Here is a 12,700-nt window from a genome sequence, read left to right on the forward strand (position 1 = left end):
ATGTTTTCAGTTGTTGCTAAGTGATGTTTACCCTGACCAAGGACTTTGTGAGGCTCATGCTCTGCCAGGGAGGAGGGGAAGCTGTGAGGAAGCAGGGACGGGGCGCCTGACCCGGGCTAGCCGGGGAGGTATTCCATACCACAGCACGTCATGGCCGGGGTGGGGGGTAACTGGGAGTTACCCGGAAGGACAGGAGCTTCCGGGTGGAACTCGTTTTCTTGGCCGGTGGTATCGTATTCTCTTCCCTTGTTATTTTCCCTTATCATTGTTTTAGCTGATAGTAGCGGTGGTGATTTGTGTTATACATTGGTTGCTGGACTGTTCTTGTCTCAACCCGTAGGAGTTGCACTCTTTCGATCCTCCTCCCCGTTCCTCTGGGAGCGGGGAAGGGGAGAGCCCCAGTGCGGGGCAGGGGGGACACGGACCTCGATTGTTGTCAGCTCAGCACCACTCACTGGGAGTGAGTGAACAAGTTACCTGACTGGGTTTAAACCACGACAGTTATTTTTTTAATCGTTCGGTAGTGAAATTCCAAAGTACTGGAGGGGCCCACTGACCTAGATACTTGCCCATACTATCCCACACACCCTGCCACTCATGGCTGTCCAGCCTCAGGGAAAATCTCTCGGTCCTCCTACATCATCGTTTGATCCCAGACAAGACCCAAACCTGACTCTGCTTAACTCTTGAAATCAGTAGTGGGCAAAACACACTCTGTATGCGTGTTAGCATGGTGATTCCCATCACCATCAGCAAACAAGTCTCAACAGCATTAAAAGGCCATTCAAAAAATTCAAAACTCTCAAATGTAAATGGTCTGGGTGGGACTGCAGGGGGCTCTGAAGGCAGGTGTTTCTGATCAAGTTCAGCTCACTTTCTACAGCTGCTCTTGCTCAAGCAGGCATTAGTATGGAGGAGGGCCTCTGGTCTGGGATGGGCAGAGGATGGTGCTAAATGAGCGCATTTACTCCTTGCATGCAAACCTCTTGGCTTATGAACCCTGGAAGGCCCTGGGAAGGTCAGAAGCACGCACTTGGTTTTGGAAGTGCCAGGCAAGGCTCATTGTGGTGGCTGAGGAGACAGTAAATGAGCCATGCAAGGCTGAGATAGGATTAACACATTTCTCTTGGCTCCTGCTATTGCAATAGCCATGTTCTTGCTCAGAGGGAAGAATTAGTGTGGCGAAAACTTACACGGCATGCACCGTCATCATATGCCCATTCATTGGCAACAGTAACCTGGAATGACATAGTACCACTAACAGTGGATGAAATGGTTCATAAACTCCGAGAGTTTGAAGACAATCTCACCCCTTCCATCATCTCAGCTGTGAAAAAACTGTCCCAGGACCTCGAACAATTGAGGGACGATCTATCTGATTTATCCAGCTCCTCACGTGTACCAACACACGTCTCAGCTATTAACAAAAGGTATCCTATTGTTCAAGAGAGGAGATACAGGACGTATACGCCAGGGGGTACCCTATGGTTATACCTGCTGGATCACGGAGAAGACATGACAAAGTGGGATGGAAAACCTACTTCAGCTTTGGAGGAACGGGTGAGTGAACTGAAGAGGGGAGCAAGGGCCAAGACTGATCATCCCATGAGAGCTACGGCTTCAGTCTCTGGTGAGCAGTTTCCCAGATGGAATGGAAGAGCTGATTTTACTCCAGCTCCTGTGATAACGAAGAATAATCCCTTTCACCACGACTTAAGTGTCCAATGCTGTGACAACCATTAGAGGGGCCCTGCCTCCAGCCAGGTGGAGGTAGGGGACAATCGGATTTACTGGACTGTGTGGATCAGATGGCCTGGCACATCAGTCCCACAGAAGTAGTGGATACCGGCTCTAGTAGATACCGGTGCACAGTGTACCCTGATGCCATCAAGCTGTCAAGGGGTGGAACCCATCTGTATTTCTGGAGTAACAGGAGGATCCCAAGAGTTGACTGTGCTGGAGGCTGAAATCAGCCTGACTGGGAGGGAATGGCAAAAGCACCCTATTGTGACTGGTCCAGAGGCTCCATGCATCCTCGGCATAGGCTACCTCAAGAGAGGGTACTTCAAAGACCCAAAAGGGTACCGGTAGGCTTTTGGTATTGTTGCTTTGGAGACTGAGGAAATTGAGCAGCTGTCCACCTTGCCTGGTCTCTCAGAAGATCCCTCTGCTGTGGGGTTGCTGAAAGTTGAAGAACAACAAGTGCCAATTGCGACCACAACAGTGCACCGGCGGCAATATCGCACCAACCGAGATTCCCTGATTCCCATCCATCAGCTGATCCATAGACTGGAGTGTCAGGGGGTGATCAGCAGGACCCGCTCACCCTTTAATAGCCCCATATGGCCAGCGCAAAAGTCTAATGGAGAATGGAGACTAACAGTAGACTATCGTGGCCTGAATGAAGTCACACCACCATTGAGTGCTGCCATGCTAGAACTTCAGTATGAACTAGAGTCAAAGGCAGCCAAGTGGTATGCCACGATTGATATTGCCAATGCATTTTTCTCAATTCCTTTGGCAGCAGAGTGCAGGCCACAGTTTGCTTTTACTTGGAGGGGTGTCCAGTTCACTAGGAACCGACTGCCCCAGGGGTGGAAACACAGCCCTACCATTTGCCATGGACTGATCCAGACTGCACTGGAACAGGGGCAAGCTCCAGAACACCTGCAATACATTGATGACATTATTGTGTGGGGCGATACAGCGGAAGAAGTCTTTGAGAAAGGGAGGAAAATAATCCAAATCCTGCTGAAAGCCGATTTTGCCATAAAACGGAGTAAGGTCAAGGAACCTGCACAGGAGATTCAATTTTGGGGAATAAAATGGCAAGATGGACGTAGACAGATCCCCACAGATGTGATCAACAAGATAACAGCAATGTCTCCACCAACTAATAAGAAAGAAACGCAAGCTTTCTTGGGTGCAGTGGGGTTCTGGAGAATGCACATCCCGAATTACAGTTCGATTGTAAGCCCTCTCTATCATGTGACCCGGAAGAAGAATGATTTTAAATGGGGCCCTGAGCAGCAACAAGCCTTTGAGCAAATTAAACGCGAGATAGTTCATGCAGTAGCCCTTGGACCAGTCCGGACCGGACCAGATGTAAAAAATGTGCTGTACACTGCAGCTGGGGAGAACGGTCCTACCTGGAGCCTCTGGCAGAAAGCTCCAGGGGAGACTCGAGGTCGACCCCTCGGCTTTTGGAGTCGGGGATATAAAGGATCTGAGGCCAGCTATACCCCACCTGAGAAAGAGATACTGGCAGCCTATGAAGGGGTTCGAGCTGCTTCGGAAGTGATTGGCACTGAAGCACAGCTCCTCCTGGCACCCCGGCTGCCCATGCTGGGCTGGATGTTCAAAGGCAGGGTCTCCTCTACACATCATGCAACTGATGCTACATGGAGTAAACGGGCTGCACTAATTACACAACGAACTCGAATAGGAAATCTCAGTCATCCAGGCATTCTAGAAGTCATCATGGACTGGCCAGAGGGCAAAGATTTTGAAATGTCACCAAAGGAGGAGGCGGTGCGTGCTGAAGAGGCCCCACCATATAATAAACTGTCAGAAAGTGAAAAGCAGTATGCCTTGTTTACTGATGGCTCTTGCCGTATTGTGGGAAAGCATCGGAGATGGAAGGCAGCTGTATGGAGTCCTGGACGACAAGTTGCAGAAACTGCTGATGGAGAGGGTGAATCGAGTCAATTTGCCGAGGTGAAAGCCATCCAGCGGGCCCTGGACATTGCTGAACGAGAAAAGTGGCCAGTACTTTATCTCTATACTGACTCATGGATGGTGGCAAATGCCCTGTGGGGGTGGTTGAAGCAATGGAAGCAGAGCAACTGGCAACGCAGAGGTAAACCCATCTGGGCTGCTGCACTGTGGAAAGATATTGCTGCCAGGGTGCAGAACCTGGTGGTGAAGGTACATCATGTAGATGCCCATGTACCCAAGAGTCGGGCCACTGAGGAACACCAGAACAACCAACAAGTGGATAAAGCGGCTAAGATTGAAGTGGCTCAGATGGACTTAGATTGGCAACATAAAGGTGAATTATTTTTGGCCCGGTGGGCCCATGACACTTCAGGCCATCAGGGCAGAGATGCAACATATAGATGGGCCCGTGACCGAGGGGTGGACTTAACAATGGACACTATTGCCCAGGTTATTCATGAGTGTGAAACATGTGCTGCAATTAAACAAGCCAAGCGGTTAAAGCCTCTTTGGTATGGAGGACAATGGTTGAAGTATAAATATGGGGAGGCCTGGCAGATTGACTATATCACACTGCCACCAACCCGCCAAGGCAAGCGCCATGTGCTTACCATGGTGGAAGCAACCACCGGGTGGCTGGAAACATGCGCTGTGCCCCATGCCACTGCCCAGAACACTATCCTGGGCCTTGAGAAACAGATTTTGTGGCGACACGGCACCCCAGAGAGAACTGAGTCAGACAATGAGACTCATTTCCAGAATTACCTTATAGATATTTGGGCCAAAGAGCATGGCATTGAGTGGGTATATCACATCCCCTACCATGCACCAGCCTCTGGGAAAATCGAACGGTACAATGGGCTGTTAAAAACTACACTGAGAGCAATGGGTGGGGGAAATTTCAAGCATTGGGATACACACTTACCAAAGGCCACCTGGTTGGTCAACACCAGAGGATCTGCCAACAGGGCTGGCCCAGCCCAGTCAGAACTTTTACATATTGTAGAGGGGGACAAAGTTCCCGTGGTGCATATGAAGAATTTGCTGGGGAAGACAGTCTGGGTTATTCCTGCTTCGGGTAAAGGCAAACCCACTCGTGGGATTGCTTTTGCTCAGGGACCTGGATATACTTGGTGGGTAATGCGGGAAGATGGGGAAGTCCGATGTATACCTCAAGGGGATTTGATTTTAGGGGAAAACAGCCAGTGAACTCAATTGTATGCCGTTGCCTGCTGTGTAATACTTTTATAGCCCATCAACTAGATGTCTCCAGGTCACCAGCGACTGGCCCTGACTTCCCTCCAGCCATCATCCCAACAGAGAATGAACTTTGAACATCATGGACCGAATGGACTCGGCAGCATTATAGGGATTAGTCCATGCACTAAGAAAATGATTTTTTCCTCTTGGTCTGTATGTATATGGATGTATATATGTGGGAGAGCAATGGTGTATTGAAAATGTGGGATCTGAGCACGACGTGAATGGTATGGAATAAGGGGTGGATAATGTCCTGGGTTCAGCAGTAGCAGTCATGTTTTTTCCTTTGTGGTAGCTGGTGCAGCGCTGTGTTTTGACTTCCAGCCTGAGAACAGTGTTGGTGAAGCCGATGTTTTCAGTTGTTGCTGAGTGATGTTTACCCTGACCAAGCACTTTGTGAGGCTCATGCTCTGCCAGGGAGGAGGGGAAGCTGTGAGGAAGCAGGGACGGGGCGCCTGACCTGGGCTAGCCGGGGAGGTATTCCATACCACAGCACGTCATGGCCGGGGTGGGGGGTGACTGGGAGTTACCTGGAAGGACAGGGGCTTCCGGGTGGAACTCGTTTTCTTGGCGGGTGGTATCGTATTCTCTTCCCTTGTTATTTTCCCTTATCATTGTTGTAGTTGGTAGTAGCGGTGGTGATTTGTGTTATACATTGGTTGCTGGACTGTTCTTGTCTCAACCCGTAGGAGTTGCACTCTTTCGATCCTCCTCCCCGTTCCTCTGGGAGCGGGGAAGGGGAGAGCCCCGGTGCGGGGCGGGGGGGACACGGACCTTGATTGTTGTCAGCTCAGCACCACTCACTGGGAGTGAGTGAACAAGTTACCTGGCTGGGTTTAAACCACGACAGGTCTAAAGCCAGCCTCTTGACCTGAGACTGCCTCAGACTGCACAGGGACTACATTTTAAGGCATACTCTCATTCTTGGAATATTTTGTACAGTTCTGGTGTCCTCAACATAAAAAGGACATGGAACTGTTGGAATAAGTCCAGAGAAGGGCCACGAGGATGATCAGGGGACTGGAGCATCTCCTGGATGAAGATAGGCCGAGAAAGTTGGGGCTGTTCAGCCTGGAGAAGAGAAGGCTGTGTGGAGACCTCATAGCAGCCTTCCAGTATCTGAAGGGGGCCTATAGGGATGCTGGGGAAGGACTCTTCATTAGGGACTGTAGTGACAGGGCAAGGGGTAACAGGTTAAAACTTAAACAGGGGAAGTTTAGATTGGATATAAGGAAGAAGTTCTTTACTATGAGAGTGGTAAGGCACTGGAATAGGTTGCACAGGGAAGTTGTGAATGCTCCACCCCTGTCAGTGTTCAAGGCCAGGTTGGACAGAGCCTTGGGTGACAAGGTTTAGTGTGAGGAGACGCTGCCCATGGCAGGGTGGTTGGAGCTAGATGACCTCAAGAATCCTTTCCTAAGCATTCTATGATTCTATAATTATTTTGTGCAGAAAGATTTCACATGCAAAATACATCAGTTTGCAATAAGCACTGTTATCTTCACAGGAGGAGCTCCAATTTAAACATGTTCTACAAAATAAACAAAAGATGGAATGGAAATTCCTATAACTTCTTAGCTCAGAGGGCTTCCTTACGGAAGCACAAAATTAGAATGAGCCTACCAGTTAACAAATATGTGTTCTTTATTAAGATCTAATGTATTCACTTTCAAAACTATTCCTAGCCTTAGATTAAAAATAACTGCCCTATCCCCCTCCCATCTCCACTCCCACACACCACCACCACCACCACCACTCCCTTTAAAGATAGTCCCGGAATACATTGTTCCAATAGACTGGGCCTTTTGCCTCATTTCCAGCCTGAGCTATTTACAATTGTTTTCTCCCTTTTTTGTTCTTGTACAAACATTGGCTTTATGCCTAAATGGTAATTTTTCTTCCAGTTTTTATCCTCCTAGTAAATATCTTGATAACCACATGCCCTGCTGACTTGTTTAACCTCAGATAAAAAGCTCTAGCTTTGTGCAGAAGATAAGCCCCCTGCTTTCCTTATTCACACAGCAGAGATTCTGTGTGATTATTTTAGTTTTAATTTATTTATCTTTAACATAGGTAATCAAAATTGAGTTTTCCAGATGAGCATCCTCTTGTAGGAGGAACATCTCTACATCTACTGGCATTACCTTTTCAACAGTCATCTCATTTTCTGGCCACAAGACTAGTAATTTATAATCCTGCTGCTATATAGGACAGCTGATTGCATTTCCACCTTCATTCTTGGCAAACTTCTGTTTTTCAACAGAAGTTTGACACCAGTACTAGGGTACATCCCCTCATATTATCTATTGAATTTTATCCTATTTCTATTAATCCAGTCCTAACAAGTGATATTTATACAATACCCTACCCTGTATGGGCAATGTTTACAGATTTATATTGTCAACAGATACAATCAATATTTTTACTATATTTCTACAAGGGGCATTACTAACAATGTTAAACAAGTTCAGTGCCAGGTTCTTTTAGCAACTACTGTGCTATCAGACATTGCAGGGCTGCCTGAAGCTCTTTCCCTTTTGGATAGCTTTAATGCACTGTCCAATAACTCCATTAAATCTTGTCGTTTGTAATTTAACTATTAGTTTTTCCAGAGCTGAATTTCAGAAAGATGGTATCAAGCGTTATCTTCATCTGTTAAATCAACTGTAAAATATTGCATCTCAATCTACATAAATTTCATGGCATTTTTACTCAACCTTTCTCTGTATTTATTTAATTGCCTTAGTACATCTGTGTCTAAAAATCTGTCCTTTGCAAAACTGAACTTGAATAACAGACCTACTTATTTTTTCCATTTAATTTTCAATAAATCATTTTTTCCCATAAAACTAGGGGTTTTTTATTTGGTTGATTTTTTGGTTTGGTTTCCTTTGTTTTTTTTTCGCAGCCAGATCCTCTCAAATACCTCACTACTTATCAAAGCTCATTTTAATCGATGTCCTTTTTTGCAGGTTCACAGCCTATCTAACTAATAACTTGCTGGAAAGAATGTGCACAAATATCCAGGCCTTACCATATTCTTAGCATTTGTTCTCTAGCCTATATCTGCAAAGTTAAAGACCCCATAACATTTGTCTGTCCAAAACCACTACAGACAAGATCATCTCTGTTTATATATCCAAAACTGGGGGTACAATAGATAATTGTTTATTCTATGTTACTCCAATCAAAATTTTTTTATTCTCTAATGGTTTTGAAGTTAAGAATAATATTTGCTATGGTATGGGTCAGACCAAAAGTCCATTTAGCTTACTGTGGAGTCTCTGACTCTGCCTGCTGCCAAATGCTTAGGACAAGAGTTTAGGAACAGGTTTAAGAATCGTGCAAGTACATAGTGTTTTTCTCTTGGTATATCCTACAAGGTTTTGGAAGTTCTTCCAAAACAATCTTCCTAAACCAGGATTTACATCTATTCCCTTGTGTTTAATGGTATTTTACAGCTATTTGCTTCTTGGGATCATTTATACCTCAGCAACCACAACATCTTGCAATGAACTATAAATGTTAATTATGTATTCTGTGAAGACATTCTTTTTACCAAAACAGTTTTCAATTATTTTAGTCCTTCATCTGGTATTAGGACAAATAAAGTCATTTCCTGTTCACTTTTACTGTAAATTGCGTAAGTCTTCCCAGGATCTCTTCTACCCTGAAAAACCCCTTACATAAGTAATGCATGACCTCTGTCTTGCCTTTGCACGAATTTAATTGCTGCTTTCCTTCTCTGTACCTTTTGAATTCTACTATGTATGCCTGGAGCTAGCCAAACAGTATCTGTCACGGCAAAATGACTTGCTCCAGTTCTGCTGACGTGCTTGACCAGTACAGTCCTGTTCTTATGGGGACTTGACTGCTGAGGAGACTGAAGCAAGCAGTACACCAAGGAGATGATGTGTCTCTGAATAGCGTGATCATCTGCAAATGGAAATGCTGAGAATTATTTTCTGCATTTAATTAGAATTTTCCCTTGTGCTGTTCTTGTCCGTTGCCTTTCTTTGTGCACCACCAAGGAGAATCTGGCTCCAGCTTCTTTGCAAATACCTACAGAGAGCTGAAGACTGCAGTTAAGAAGCCCCTTTAGTATAGTCTCCTTTAAGCAAAAATGAAATCAGCTTCTTCAGCCTCTCTTCACACATCATATGCTACAGAACCCAACCACCTTCTAAGAGAAGCCACACCAAATTAGACCATATTTTATGTAACCCACTTGCAGTCTCTGAAAGTGAATACTTTGAAAAAGAGAAATGAGAAGCAACTTGGAAGTGGTATTGCTCTAGCATATACTCAAGCACCCACTAATGTGTTGAGTAAGTATGTCTTGACACACTGGTTGTATCTTTGTGTTTTTGCGTTCAAAAATCTTGGATGATTCCCCACCCCACACCCCCCCAGACATGAACCTGCAATATCCCAAACATGGCTTTCACAGCATTTTCACTATTTGGTGCAATTCTACATACAGGCTCTTCAAGATGTATGCGAGATCATCCTGAATTAAAATTAAAAATTTGTGAGTATGGGATTTGACAGTAACATTTAAAAGCAATAAATTTTGAAGAAGAAAACTACAGGCCTGGAAGGATGTTAAAAAACAGTCTCATGAAGGTCATTGTGTTTTAGAAGAATTAAGAAGCTTTCTAAGATCCTAGATGCTTTATTTCGAGTCCCCAGTATATAATGGAAATGCCATTTTTATTTGTTTCCTGGATTAGATCACCACATACTTCCATGATGATAAGCTTCTCAGCTCAGAAGCTGCATCTTCCAGTGGTGTTATTCAGAGCACTGCAATTTATCCTGCCACATGGAGAACATGGGCTCGATTGCTGCTTAAGATTTATATTGTGACTGGCCTAAAACATACCAAAGAAGTTACTAGGACTACAAAGGAGACTACCTGTAAATAGCTAAATGCAGGACAGAAATACAGAACAATGCTAGCTAATGTCATCCTTTATCCATAGATCAGCTTTTGATTATAGCAAAACTGATATAATTGTCATCTTGAAATCCAGTTGATGTTTAGCTTGTTGAATCTACCATCTGCTCCCCCCTTTACCAAGATACTTACTAAGAGGTCAAGGACAAAAATAACAGCCTTCACCTCTGAAGTGATAATGGACAGCAGATGAACAGTTCCTGCCCCTGCAAACAGAAACTTCTACCTTCTCAAAACCTTGCTAGATCCCAAGCAATAAATAAACCAAATCACAAGATAACAGCAGCAAAATTCAGTTACATGGTGCTTTGCGTATCACACAACTCTACAGATTTATGTAAGTCTGCACTTAGTGATCATTTGTGTAATTTATGCCACTGCTCCATACTAGTTAATAACCTGAAGCAGTAACTTGCTCACCACTGCCTGTAGATATTTTTCTGCATTGCTTTTCCAAACAGCAATACTAGATTTCAATAATAAAGCAAAATGAGCACTCATCCCAGCCAATGTTGAAATAATTGTGTAAAAGCTCTTTAGCAAAGATTTACACATCTGATTTATATAATACATATAAATTTATTTAAATCAAAAGCAAAAAGCAGAATATTGAAGATGGTTGCTAATAATACATATAGAAAGACTTTAAAACTTCCAGCTCCTTTCCTTATTCTTTTTTCCTCTTTACAACCTTCTGTCCTGGAACACTGGCAGTGTGAGAGAGGACCACTACTACAGAAACAGAAGAACACAAGAGAACAAAGGAGAGAGAACCTAAAGGTAATCACAAAATACAGAGACTGTGCTACTGGAATTCATTTCATCTAGAGCTGAAGAAGGAGTAATATACTAGTAAAAACAACTATATGAAATGTTTTTTAAACTCTGAAGTTGAGATGGTAATTGATAAATTTAAGTTTGCTGTATTTTTGTCATCAGCCGGGAGGCTCTTAGGACACCCAGACACGCGACAGCCTGAGATAACAGTGTTTGTTATTTTATTATTAATTTTTAAACCAAAACCCCTAAATGTCTTCTTGAATCTCAGCTGCTTTCTGTTTTAAATGTGGGTTTTTTTTCTGCAGTCACAATATGCTTCATGTTTGCTAGCTGATGGATCATCTGCCAATTTTGTACTCATAATTAAATAGCATCATAATAGTAGAATCAGCTAGGCTGGAAAAGACTTCTAAGATCATCAAGTCCAACCGTTACCCCAGGACTGCCAAGACCACCCCTAAACCATGTCACCTAGGGCCTCACCTACATGGTTTTTGAACACTTCCAGGGATGGTGATTCCACCACTGCCCTGGGCACTCTGTTCCAATACTTGAGCACCCTCTCAGTGAAGAAATTATTCTTAATATCCAATCTAAACCTCCCCTGGTGCAGCTTGAGGCCGTTACCTCTTGTCCTATCGCTTCTTATTTGGGAGAAGAGACTGACCTCCACCTCACTACAGCCTCTTTTCAGGAGTTTTAGGGACCAGTAAAGTCCCCACTGAAGCCTTCTCTTCTCCAGGCTAAACAACCCAGGTTCCCTCGGCATCTCCTCACAGGACTTGTGCTCTAGATGCTTCACCAGCTTTGTTGCCCTTCTCTGGACCAGCTCCAGCACCTTAATGTCTCTCTTGCAGTGAGGGGACAAAACTGAACACAGCATTCAAAAAAACATGAAAGCTGTTCTTTAAGGAAAACGGACTTGCACGCAATAATCAAACACTAAAGGAAGCTAATGGGAAGAGGTTTCTTTTGTTATTTTTATCACAAGATAAAACAGTGCAAATAATTGGAAAATCCTTCTGCATCATTTTAATTTCTTACTCTTCATAATTTTGGTGTTATTTTTATCCTTGTGCAATGCATGTATTTTTGTTCATATATATATTTTTATGTATATTAGTTAGAAGGAAATTACTCCCAAAACTTAAGTATGCTTATTATATATTATTATATTATGCGTTACATTATTATGTAATATTTTATTATTATATTACTACATAGTAGGCATTATATATTTTATATATTACCATAATGTTTATTGTGAGATTATATAATTATTCTTATTTTTGCTTTTCATGAATATTATAGCAAATTGGTTCTTTTCAGTTATCTTTAACACACCTGAAGGAATATTCCTGCATAGGTCAATTTAAACCCAAATGTTTGCACTAAAACCTTGACTATATTCACCCAAGTGAGGGGCAGAAATATGGTATGACTCATCCAAGTAATTCTCATCATTGTAGCTCTAACTTCATGCAAACCCTCTCATATAAAGACATCTAAAGAAATACTCCCCAATCACCTTCTTTAATGCTTCTGCAAAGTATTTGAATTCCACAAGTTTTAGGTTTTTGCATAGCTTTCATTGCCTCTCTATCTTTGTTGGTAGCTATTTATTCTACAAACATAATAAAAGTTTAAGTAAAGAGCTGAAGAAAACCCAGCTTTCCAGACATATAAAAAACTTGTTCAAGGGGCTAGAAAGGCTGTTCAGAAACTCCTTTTAAACTTCTTTTATCAGTTGTTGTCCTTCGGTTTTTTAACTGAAAAATACTTCCCATATTTTTGCATAACTTCAGAGCACAGCAGTTATTACACGCCTTTCATCTTACTGCATTTCAGTAACACTTAACATTTCTTATAACTTGGCTTCCCTCACATGCACCATCTACAGTATCACACTCTGAAGACAATCACATACAAAGAAAGTGTAGGACTGGGTTAACAACTGCAAATGAAATAAAGGTGAGTGCACGT

Source organism: Pezoporus flaviventris, unplaced genomic scaffold (assembly GCF_033815535.1).
Source record: "Pezoporus flaviventris isolate CSIRO_AGI_PZ_B2104156 unplaced genomic scaffold, CSIRO_AGI_Pfla_v1 ptg000016l, whole genome shotgun sequence".
Taxonomy (NCBI): Eukaryota; Metazoa; Chordata; class Aves; order Psittaciformes; family Psittacidae; genus Pezoporus; species Pezoporus flaviventris.